A 13,490-nucleotide genomic window follows, 5' to 3' on the forward strand; every position below is an offset into this window, starting at 1 on the left:
TAGTAATGTACAGAAGTTGTGTAGGAAGGTTGTTGTTGAAAAGTTTATAAATGGACTAAATTTTATCCATAACAGAGCTGAGTACACATATTTTTGTCTTTGTAAATCACTTTACAGAAATTTTTGAAAATTGGGGGGTTAATAAAGGTTAAGTCCAGCCATACCAATAGTGAATGAACCCGTTTCATGAAGACATGGCTATGTGAGCGAGAGAAAATAAGATAAAGTATAGAAAACAACCTCCATGATTCATATCTGCGCATCTTAATAGTCAGTATCAGTCACTACAGCTTTTGCTGCCATTATTGATTATGAAATGGGCATCGTGAACCATAAACGCTCTGCTTCCTGTCCTGCATCCATTTTATCGACTTAGGCATAAGTGAGCTTCAATCAGCAGGTATTTGCTTTGTGCACGTTGAACAAAGCAAAAAGCAAACAAGAAAACAGCATTTTACTTTTCTCTAACATTTTCTGTGCTCTTCTAACCTAGCCTCAAAGGCTTCATTCACAAATTCACAACTCTGTGTATTTTGCAACCTGTAAAATGGTTCACATTGATCTCACCTCCTCTGATTTCATACGGCCCAATTTGTCTAAATAATACATGTGGTCTTTATTATTAGTCAGATTTGAATTTCCCAATTGTATCCCAATTGTTCTTCTTTTCTCAGAGAGTAAATATTCCCCAGATGGTAAACAAAAGCTCATTAGAGTCAGGATGTGTCATATTAATTCATTTACTCGTGCGAGCAGTCATTATTTCATTCATTCAAAAAAGATTTATTATCATGAAATCATTCAGCACTACCACAGCTTTTTCCTATTTTATATTAGAAAAAGTCTCTTAACCACCCTGAGCTTCAGTTTTCTCATGCCTCATATGTGGCCTATCAAAGTGAATTATAATTATAGTAAAGCTTAAATGAGAAAATTTCTGGAAGAGGCCTACAACATGGCCTGGAAGGTTCTTAGCACATGGAGGTTTCTGCATTTCCTTGGGTAAGACCTTGGCAAATGCTGAACTGCTTGTTAACAGCTGGTTACTTCCATCAAAACAGTCAAATAAATTTTCTATTTAGATGTAGTCATTAATTTCTCTAACTCCTTAATAAGAGTTTAGGGGCGCCTAGATGGCTCAGTCAGTTCAGGTGTCTGCTTTCTGCTCAGGTCACGATCTCAGGGTCCTTGGATGGAGCCCCACATCAGGCTTCCTGCTCAGTGGGGAGTCTGCTTTGTCCTTTCCCTCCGACCCTCCCCCATGCTCATGCTCTCTCCCTCAAATAAATAAATAAAATATTTTTAGAGATTAGAGCTTAAAAAATGAGAACAAATTTTGTTTGCTTCATATAGTCAGGAAAATATATCAAATGCATTGTAGGAGGTAGTTTCGGAAAGGGAGAGAAGGAAGTACTTGAGAATCTGGGATGGAGGGATGTCCTCAAAGAGGATAGGGACCTTGCACTGACCCAAGATGACTGTAGGCCTGGGCCTGGGCTGTAGGATTAAATTAACCTCTGCTCCTGAGAAACTGGGGAGGGAGCAGGAAAAGCAATAATCAGTAACAAAACCAAAAGTGCCTTCATCTTGTTTACAGGCACCAAGAAAGATAAATACATTTTGCATATCTGTATGTGAGTAAAGATAGTAAATACATGTGTTTATAGAGCTTATCTAGCTGTTTAGCTCTCTAGCTATCTAACTAGCCAGCTACCTATCTACCTACATATCTAACTAGCTGTTCATGCTACTGCTAGGGATGAGTGACACACGACATTCAAATGACTATCTTCTTTATTGCACAACTGCTTCAGGCTTGAAAACTACTTTCCACCTTTCCCACAAATGGCATGTATGCAAACCCTTACCTCAGTCTCCTCTGAACAACTGTGTACATCAATTTTACGGAGGAAAAGAATGATGTCTTCTATGCATGGACTTTAAACTACAGAGTGAAATGTACAGATTTCATCACAAAAGAGAATTTCTAAATATATAAAATACTTTAAAAACCTACTATGACTTGAAGACAGGAAATATTTTCTTTTAAGGACTCAAGTCATAAGCTTCAATGGAATTTATTTATTTATTTATTTATTTATTTTGAAAGATTTTATTTATTTATTTGACAGACAGAGATCACAAGTAGGCAGAAAGGCGGGCAGAGAGAGAGCTGGAAGCAGGCTCCCCGCTGAGCAGAGAGCCTGATGTGGGGCTCGATCCCAGGACCCTGGGATCATGACCTGAGCTGAAGGCAGAGGCTTTAACCCACTGAGCCACCCAGGTACCCCCTATAAGCTTTAGTGGAATTTAATTATTTATAATGGGGAAAACAAGCTATCATGACAATCAGAATGGTATGGGCACTGAGTTAAGATGATTTTGAACCAAAAAAGATTGCATTTTATGTAAAATGTAATAATGATGCTATTTCATATCTTTATCAGATTTTTAAAGCCAAACATCCATGATCTACCTTCTCCTATTGATAAAAATTACCTCACTTATCACCTTTATATATTAAAAAAAAACCACTTCCCAGATTACTTAAAATTATTTAAGATTTACCTTTCAGCAGAAAAAGAGTGTATTTACAGGGGCAGTAGTAGAATATTTCTGAGAAGAGTTTCCATTGTGGCTTTTTTTCTATGCTGCCCTTTTAACACAGAAAATCTAGGAGACAAGACACTGGAAACACAGAGCCATGTTAATTAGTTCTCACATGTTAGTCAAAATGACATCTTAAATATCCTCTTTCAGAGTATAGAGAGGTCACTCACACTCCACAGAACGTACCTCGAATAATATCACTTTAAAATATTTTTTAAATTTTGCAATTTGACATTGTGCCAAAAAATTTTCAGGGATGAGTCAAATTTAAAACAATGTCTGGTTAAATACATGAAGTCCACGGCATTGAGGCAAAATTATATACGTTTTAATCCTTAGGTTATTATCTTACTTTTATTGTCTTCTTTCTTTAAAAAGATGTTAACTGTGCCTTTGTATAATTTTAGTGATATACTAATACAGAGAATATATTCTTTTACAATGAATATAGGCCTTTGTTTAAGCATAAAAATTATAAAGAAATTTTTGTACCACAAATATCACAAGAAGTCATGTTTTCCCTATAAAATTATGATTTATAATTACAGAATTCTGTTCTTAAGAAAAGTTGTCTATTTTTAATATGTGACAGTAAGTTGTATGGGAAGTTTTGCACCAGTGTGTCCATGGAGTAGTACGTTTTAATGCAGTTGCAATAAAAAGTGATTTGCTAAGATTGGAGCATTACCAAGAGAAGGTTGATGCCTGTAGTAAGAAAACTAGCGAGGGGCCTTGACTTCATGGTCTAGGGACAATGTTCCTTCTCACGTGCGTGAGTATACAGACACATATGCCTGGGATTCCCGCCTGAAGACTTCCATTCACCAGACCTAAAAGCCGCGCCCTTGTCCAGATGATTCTTCTGTAGGTTGTCCTTTGACCACACTTCGAGAAACACTGCTTTAGAGTCTGACTTTCATCCTGACAGACTCAGAAATGTGGATAAGTTTTCAGTCCATGAAGTATGGGTGTATCTGTCTGGAGTAGACTCAAGTGCCCAGAAAGCAATGTATAGCAGACCCTTGAACAACACAGTTTGAACGGTGAAGGTCCACTCATATGCAGACTTTTTTCAACACAGTCCAGTACTGTAAATCTATTTTTTCTTCCTTATGATTTTCTTAATAACATACTCTTTTCTCTGTCATACTTTATTAAAATAATATAGTATATAATACATATAACATATAAAATATGTACTTATTGACTATATTATCAGTAAGGTTTCTGGTGAACAGTAGGCTATCAGCAGTTAAGTTTTTGGAGAGTCAAAAGTTATACATATATTTCGACTGCATAGAGAGCACCCTTAATCACCACGTTGTTCAATTACATAACAAAATGCTAAAGTATTAATTAAAACGAAAGCTATAACTCATGCAAAGCAGTACACTTAGGTCACTAAGGGAGGCAATTATACTCAGAAAGCTGCCTACAAAATACAGACTCGAAGCAAAATAATTTATAGGATTCAAATAAAGTGACATCAAGGTATTAATTGATCTCACAAAAGAAATTATTGTTAATTATGCAAAATGGTTTGCTATCTTCATTTTTAAAAGAAATATGAATACACAGAAAGTTACAAAGAACACAATACTCCATATATCCATCACTCAGAATTAACAAACGCTAAAACTTTAACATATCTCATTCTTAAATGCATGAATCCCTTGATACTTAAATTTATGTAATTTGTATTACACATAGAATATATGCACATATTGCTCCCTAGCTTATAAAACATTATCGATGAGGTCCCTGTTAAAAACTGCTTGGCTCCTTCTTCTTTTATAGTATATTGCAAGATGTTTTCTTGCATCATGCATAAGCTGTCAGGAATGATGTTCACTTACATGAAACTACTGAATGTCTGTTGCCATCCTGTCATTGTCAGCTGTGCTGCTACCTTCCATCTAAAATGTATCCAGGGATATGGATAGGGGCTTCCTCAGTTTAGCAGCCAGAAGGATATTTTACATTTGTAGATACTAACAACTAATACACAAGGAAAATATTACATTAAAAATTACAACTTGCAACTCATTTTAGAGGCATAAACAGTAAGGATAAAGCAAAAGAAATAGAAATTTCATACTTTAAAAAGAAGCTTACACTGCAATCAGAAAGACAAGATTGATATCTAAGAGGATATACTTCTTAGATGAAGGCATGAAAATTTACATAGCCACTATGGCTCTAAAATAAAGCATAATAGCCTAAAATGGAGATCATTAAGAAAGGCTTTTTGGGACAGGGGGATTTTGACCTAAATCATAGCAGTCTGGCAATAACTAGTGAAGAAGAAAAGGAAGATGATCTTTGCTGGGAATGATTCCACAGAAGTAGACATGAGCAAGCCATGTGTAGACCATGTCACAAGAGCACCTAGATTATGGCTCTTGACAATTACTGAAATTTTAAAAATGGATGAGTTGATGGTCAGATTTTAACAACAGGCTTTTTCAAAATGATCTTCACAGATTAGCTTTCCTTTAATAGTATTTTGAAAAATATCAGCATTCTGTTGGATATTAATGCTATCTCCCTTCCCCTTCAAAATAATAACATATTCTATTTGGGAACTGCTCTATACCCTCTATACCCTATACCCAGACTCTATACCCTCCTGGCAATTTACAGTGAGGATTAGCATACTGTAGTTTCCATGGAGTTGAGTAAGAAAGAAACATCTTTACATTTGTTCACTTTAGTACCTGAACTCTTTCATAAGAGTAACAATATTGGGGTTTGGAAACATTGGCAAGAGATAGTGGGAATGAGTACAGATTTTTGAACAACTTTGCAGTGTAGTGAATATCCTTCAGAGGCTGGGACCTGGTCAAAGTAATCTGTGAAGGTAGAGAGTGGAAAAGAGGATGGTGTCAGGAAGAAAGCCTTACTGCGGTGTGAGATAGTGAGGGTGAGACACGCATGGTGCAGAGGAAATTAGAAGAGGTGAAATCTGAGACACAATGAGGCAAATGAAAAGAACATATCGGTTGCTTGGATATAAAGGGATGGACAAAAGGTAGGGACAAAAACAGCTATGAGTTAATAAAAGCTACTTATTAGTTTTTTTCTCTTCATTGTCTTTAAAAGGCAGAAAGGGCTTAAAGAAGTCAGTGGGGGGGCACCTGGGTGGCTCAGTGGGTTAAAGCCTCTGCCTTCAGCTCAGGTCATGATCCCAGGGTCCTGGGATCGAGCCCCACATCGGGCTCTCTGCTCAGTGGGGAGCCTGCTTCCTCCTCTCTCTCTGCCTGCCTCTCTGCCTACTTGTGATCTGTCAAATAAATAAATAAAAATCTTCAAAAAAAAAAAAAAAAGGTCAGTGGGGGCAAAAATGAAGTTCTAGGAGTGAATGTTTAAATGCTAGGCAGAATAAAAGTAGAATTAATGAATTCAAAGAAAATGGAATATTTTTAATGAGTAAATTTAATCAAGAAAATGATCTATACAATTTAGGTCATCCATGAGATTCATATTTATATATCTGCACTATTCTATATATAAAAATCCACCTTATCAATATTACATATTGATATATACATAAAAATATTATATCAGGTTTTTTTTTAATTGTAAGGTCCAGGAACTCAAAGGAGGTTTTAATACTGAGTTCAGCGGACATATGAACTGAGGAAAATATATCTCAAATACATATGGACAACATATACTAAAATTTATAATTCATGTATTATTGTTCATAGAAAAAACATTATGATTAATTTCTCTCGAAGTCTGTGATGCCACAAAATGAAAGAAAAATGTCAGTTCCTTCTCTATCCACTGCCAATACCGGCTTCCTGTGGAATGACAAAGTAAGAGAAGTCAGGCAATAGTAATTTCAATCACCTCAAGATTGATTTATTTTTCAATTGCAAGTTCAGTCTGGTGGAAGGTGTTATAATGGCAGCTTGAGATCCCCAAAGTAAAGCAGAATATGAGAAGCAGTAATTTAAACTGTTCTACACGTAAGGGTCTATCTTGACCTAGAGAATCACTATGGGCATTCAATTATTGGACTCCTCTTTTGTTTATACTAATGCTATTTAACTTGAATCTTGTCTGTAGAGTGAAGGGTCCTTTATGTAATTTCTATCCATGCCTTCAATAGACAAAATATACAGAGAATTATCCTTCAGTTACAATAATGTGACATTGGACTATTGTCACTATGGCACCAAGGAACTGTGAGGCGTTTATGTAGATGAAACTCTCAATAGTGTGTACAGCCTTTTACCACTTTCCAGAGTACTTCCACATTATTATCTCATTTGGTATTTAGCATTAACATTATGTTTAAAATTGTGAAAATTGATGGAGCTCTTTCTCACGACTCTGCCAAACATTCTGTTGCTATAAGCTTTAAACCAGGATTTTTTCATCTTGGATCAGTAGCACCCAGGGTGTCTGCAAATTAACAAATAACTATTTTTTTAAAAATTTCCATTTCTTGTTAATAAAAAATATGAACTTATTTTGAATTATCTGAATGATCATCATAATTGAACATTAATAAATTTCCATTCCTGCTTTGAAATTTGGATTTGCAATCACCTGCTATTTACCCAAGTGAAACCCTAAAATAATTACATTTAACATTAAATGAAATGCTTCTTAAACTGGAGTTCAAAGGCTGAGACATCTGCAGCTATATTCTTGGAATGTGGAATACTGGGGTCCGGGTTTCCATTTCAGGGAACAGAATCCACCGGAGCTAGTTTAAGCAAAAAACAATTTAGTACAGAGAATTATTAACTGGTTTGCCGAATCACAGCACTATGTAATTCATCTTTGTGGGTCCATTATACACAATGTTTAGCATAAGGGACATAGTCAATGAATATTCACTGAAGAGATGAACAGATACTCTTTCTTCTCTCTTGTACACTCCAAGTTCATTTGTGCAAATGGCTAAATGAATGAAAAGACTTAACTATGACCGTGAAGGAAAACTGGAAAGCAATACTATTAGACATATTGTTGTGGACTTCTGTATTATTTATTGCAATTAGTCAATAAAGATAGAACATAATCCATAAAATTTTCATGAGGGAAGAGGAGTTCATCATTTACAATTAGGTGAACTCTATAGGCAGTGGGAGTGATGGGGGCCACCTTGCTTCACATCTCATTCACAGACTGGATAGTTTGGGATCAAGGTATTAAAGACAGCTAAGCCTTCGACAGCCTGGTTGACATTCAGTTGGCAATCAGAGGGGTGAAGCTGTTTATGGCCCAGGCCTAGAAGTGGTGCACATAATATTTATTCCCTCACATTGATAGCATAGTCACATGGCTCCAGCTGACTACAGTGGAAACAGGGAATACGGTAGAGCTGTTTATTTTATACACAGGAAGGATAGGAAATAGATTTTAATGGACATAGCTGACTTTGTGACAGTGTTGGAAGAGAAACAGTAACATCTGGTTTATAAAAATCATTATGGTAAATTGTACTGTGAATGCTGTTTTTGAGACACATTCCCAAATAGCATAGACAAAAACATCTTATCTGTCAAAGTAATAATGATAAGAATTTAAATATCCTTCTGGGACCACCAAGTTGGGTTTTAATATTTCTTTGAGTGATAAATAACAGTTTGTGAGGTTTATATTTTTCCACATAACAGACCAAGGTCATTTGCATTGCACTAAGCATCCAAACATTTTCCAAGGAGAGCAGGTCACGTTGCCACCTCTCCCCCAATGAGGTATTTTTTTTCCTTTTGGACATGGAATGCACCCCTCCTCTGCCAACTGTATTCCATGGGAGAGTCATTCAATTGACACTAATACTAAATTTTTATCCTTAAGTGTGGACCCCTTCAACTTAGATGTTGAATCTAAGTGGATGTATGTAAAACAAATAGATGAGAATTATGAGTTGAAAGAAATGTAAAGGCAGGGGACATATAGACATTTAGAGAAAGGGCAAGATTCTGTAGCTGCCCTACATCTATGGAGTTTGCTTCCTCGTGCATACTTTTATTTTTCTGAATGCTTAAGTCCAGTAAACTATTTTTTGACAATAGCTGGTTTTATATATTTTGAAAGATGTTATACGAATACATATTATTGGAAAAAACAGAGGAATCAGAGACAACATTCCCAAGACAAGAACATGAAGAAGATGATCAGTTCTTCATTCTTAAGAATAATGGATTGTAAGCCATGGAGTCTTCTCTGTCCTCCTCTTAGCAGTAAAGAAGGTTCAGAAATCCCACAGGCAAAAGGTTAAGTTGCAAAAACTCATTTTCATTTTGACCTCCAAGAATATCTAACTTTCTCCCTTGGGGATACAATTCTTATAACATAAATTTGGCTATTATAATACTTTAAATTTATATTGATGATGCATTTTATCTTTATAATATTTCATTTTTACAACCTGATTACACAGATCTCTCTCCCCCATTTTCTTTGTTTCTTAAAATGGTAACATTTCTTATTTCTCTTTTCACAAATCAGATATCTAATAAATGTATGCTGTTGGTATTGGTTAGGTACACGTTCATACATTTTGTCCAGTCATCCTTATATGGTCAGAAAAATAAAGCATTATTAGTGGGCCAATAAATCATGATTTTTCAAAGAAATTCTTCTTAATTATTTCCATTAAATTTGCTTACAGTTGCCTATTTTCCTTCAAATCATGTCAGATAAAAGAACAACTGAATTTTTTCATCACTGGCACAGTTAAATTCAAAATTCAATTGTCAGCAGATGACTAACACAAATTAGGGATTTTGCTGACTAGCGAGGCTTTTCCCAGAAGGTATTTGGCTTTCCACTGGGATTCTTCAAGATGTCAATGTGTATATAACATTACACATGAAAGTTATAATTAAAACATTTATTACTCATTCAGTCTTCTATATAAGTCCTTTGCTAATCATTGTTCAATGTTCTAGGATAGAGCAGTGACAGAAGACTGATAAGGAGTCTGCATTCATGGATTTTGAGTGCTCACAGACAATAAAAATATAAATAGACATACAAAATAAAGCAGGTAGTGTTATGTGCATGGAGGGAAAAAGAAACAGGAAAATGTGATCGAGACTGACTGTGATAGTGTAAAACATTACACAGAGGAGTCAGGAGAGATCTCTCATGGGATGACATTTTGTGCTGAGATCTGAATGACAAAGCTGTCAGCCATGTGAAAATCTGGAGGAAGGGTTCTCCAGGGAGATGCAAGTGTAGAGGCCACAGGGACGGAATGAGTTGGGTTTATTTGCAGAGAGAGAAAGGGAATGTGGCCAGAGCCTGGAAAGAGCGGGAAAGGACTGGGACATGAGACTGGAAAGGAAGCCAGCCCTCTCTTTGGTAGTGATTCCCTCGTCTCTTGTGCTAGGCTGGAGGCCTCCACAGAGAAGGCAGCCTTTTGCACCTACTCATGTAAGAATATTCTTAGTGATTCTACATATGAGTTACTTTTATTTTTATTAATTTTTCCAATTTCCCCCAAATATTGGCATAATATCTATTCATTGTCGAAATTTTAGAAAATAAAAGTATTAAAAACCAAAAAAATTAAAAAAAATAGCTTAAATCCCAAACATTCAAGTAAGTACTATGACAATTTGTTTTCATGCCTACTTTTCCTAAGTATTTAGGGCAGTGGGTCAGCAAAGTCTCTTTGTAAAGGCCTAAATAGTCAACATTTTTGGCTCTGTAGGTTGTGTGACCTCTGAAGTGACTTCTCAACTCTTTTGCTAAATCTGAAATCAGTCAAAGACAAATGTAAATGAAGGTTCATGACTGTGTTTCCGATAAAATTTTATTTGTGGACACTGAAATTTGAATTTCAGATAATTTTCCTGTACCACCAAATATTATTCAACCATTTAATTATGTTAAAGACCATTCTTAGCTGATTGGTTGTATAAAAGCCAGTAGCTAAGCCAGTTTTGACAAGGGCCATATTTAGCCAACCCTTGGTTTAGACACATAGGTATGTAGATAGAGCTATAGCTATAGACAGATAAATGCTATTATAAACAATTAAAAAATGAGACCAACACTATATAGCTGTTTTAGAAAATGTTATCTCACTAATTTTCTCATTCTATGGCAGGTGAAAGGAATGTATTTCCCACCTCTTTTGTAGTTACCCAGAACCAAAGGTTTAATCAAGGTTACTGGATTGAGGCACTGAAGATTGGGTGGTGAACTCTGAAACCTCAGGTTGATCTGTGTGGCAGGGCCACCACATGGAAGCAGACTGAGGCCCCAAGTCACCATTTGCTACACCCACAGCAGATGTTGCATGAATGAGTAATGAATCTCTATTATGTTTTAAGCCTCTAAGCTGGTATTTTTTACTTTAGCAGAGCCTCATCAGAATCATACGATCTTGTTTATATCTGACTTCTAGCCTTTAGCAATGCATTCTGAAAGATCATCTTTGAAGGCTCTGTCTTTACAGCAATATAACATTCCGTTATATAAAGGCACACTATGATATAGATAATCAGCCATCCAATGAGTTTTCAGACTGGAGTTCTTCTCCAAATTTTTCCCAATATAAATTCAGCAACAGTGAAAAGACTTGAAGTACATATTCATACAGATAGCCTCCACTTTTTAAAGATTTATTTATTTATTATTTATTTATTTGAGGCAGAGAGAGAAGGAATGGGGGGGGTGGAGTGAAGGTTCAGGGGGAAAGAGAGGGAGAGAGAGTCCTAAGCAGACATCCTGCTGATTGAGGAGCCTATGAAAACACAGAGCTCGATCTCAGATGCCCTGAGCTACCCCCACTTTTTTAAAGTTTGTATCACACCACTTTGCTTTCATAAATTACCTGCATTGTTGTCTGTTTTTGCTGACCCAAAGAAATCCGGAGAGGATTTTTCTTTTAGGATACAAGGTGAAAAGCAAGAATATTCAACATTTGTTTTGCAGCAAGCTGCCGTAGAGGCAACACGCACCCCAAACGCAAGAGGGGCCCCGCTAAGCTCCTTCCCTGGGAACTACACTCAGCATCTCAGCAGCGAGCTGCCGTAGCTTTGAACTGTGTCTGTGAGCATCCGTACTTTATCTCGATTTATTTTGTGCATCTGAGAGCAAGAGGTGTCCTGAGGTATCAGAAGAGCCTCAGAGAGATTATTTGTGGGGTCTCTGAGTGCTCGAAATTTTTTCCATGTAAATAGATTCTTCAATTTCTGCCCTTTAGTTTTACAAAAGTTTTCATAAGCATGTTCTACTATCAGGTAGCAGGAGAAACCTGTATTTTAATTTCATTTATTTATGAACTTGAGAAATGTAATCATGGAAATAAAGTAATGAATATTTTATGGACCTTTTATATATATTCCCAAAGTATTCATCATATAGTTTGCGACATTCAAAACTCTTGTCGGCGATATAAGTTCTACAACCATTTTATTATCATTAGTCAATATTGTTTTTAAAATTTTGCTTGATCTGATAATGAAAATGGAATTTCTTCATACTAGTTTGCATTTCTTAACTAGTAAGGTTGAATTTTTTTCATGTTTGTTATTGGTCTCTTGAATTTCTTTTCTCAGTTTGTAGGTCTGTGACCTTGAGTCACATATTGATTCTTTCTGAACCTTGATTTCCTTTTCTATCAAACAGAGACAATAAGAGGAACTATTTCATGAGAATAATTTGAGGCCTACATTAGACAATAAGTGTAAAATATTTAGAGAATATCAAAGTCCACACTTCTGAATACCACATAACTCTCTTTCCCTCCTTAGAGGTTGTATTATCTCCTATATTAAAAATTAACTATTTTTATCTTATTAGATTAATTATAACATGCTGCTTAAATTTTTCTTTTTTTAATTCCATGTATGTTTAATAACAAGTAATTGTTAGTATCTGTTACTCAGTTTCCTCATTTATAAAGTAGAGATATATATAGTACTATTATCACTTATTATTACTATATGGAACACACCATAAAATTAACATTACAAAAGACAATGCAATTCTTTAAAAGACCTGTGGCTTACACCTTCTTTATACCACATTGTAAGTTTTTGATGGAGATCAAGTCAACAAACACAAAATGCAAAAGTGGATTGTGGAAGAGGCACCTGGGAGGCTCAGCTGGTTAGGCATCTGACTCTTGATTTCAGCTCAGGTCATGATCTCAGGGTCGTGAGATGAGACTCATGCCAGCTCCACACTCCACCCATGGAATCTGCTTGAGATTCTCTCCCTCTCCCTCTGCCCTTCCCATACTCACATGCATTTGCCTACTCTCTCTCTTTCTAAAATAAATAAGTCTTTTTTTTTTTTTTTAAGTAGATTGTGGAAAATTAAGATTTGGTTACAGTAATGTCAAGGAAAATTTGATGTGTGATTAGACATGCAAATGTATATATATTACATAAGGAAAAAGGAAGGATGAGGAATGTACAAACACCCTGCTTTTTTATGCATACAACCAATTGAGAAGATTTTGATTGCTTGTCCATAAAGGTGATAGGAAAGGAAAGAATAACAGCAACAACAGACAGTCTATACGAAAAATAACTAGAAACTTGGAAGAGCAGAGGATTGTGGGATGTTTATTTGCATGCTCAACTACTCCTCTCTAACAAAGTCAGTAAAAAGGGGGCTGTGACGGAGTCAATAGGATTAGTGTGTAAGAAGGAATTTAGCTTGTAAAATATGAAAGAAGTTCCCTCTTCTTATAATGCCATAGGAAAAGCAGAAATTTCTCATAAGCTGAGAAATTTGGCAGAAGTGTGATTTGGAAAGAGGCCAGAAAGGAAGTTTCTTGGGATAACAAAGGATATCACTAAAGCACATACTAATTATCAGTGCCCAGTTATTTTTAGGTGAAGTTTCCCTTGGAAGGTCTGCTCCTTTCTAGATATATCTGCCAGTCAGAA

The sequence above is a fragment of the Martes martes genome (assembly GCF_963455335.1).
Source record: "Martes martes genome assembly, chromosome: 2".
Lineage (NCBI taxonomy): Eukaryota > Metazoa > Chordata > Mammalia > Carnivora > Mustelidae > Martes > Martes martes.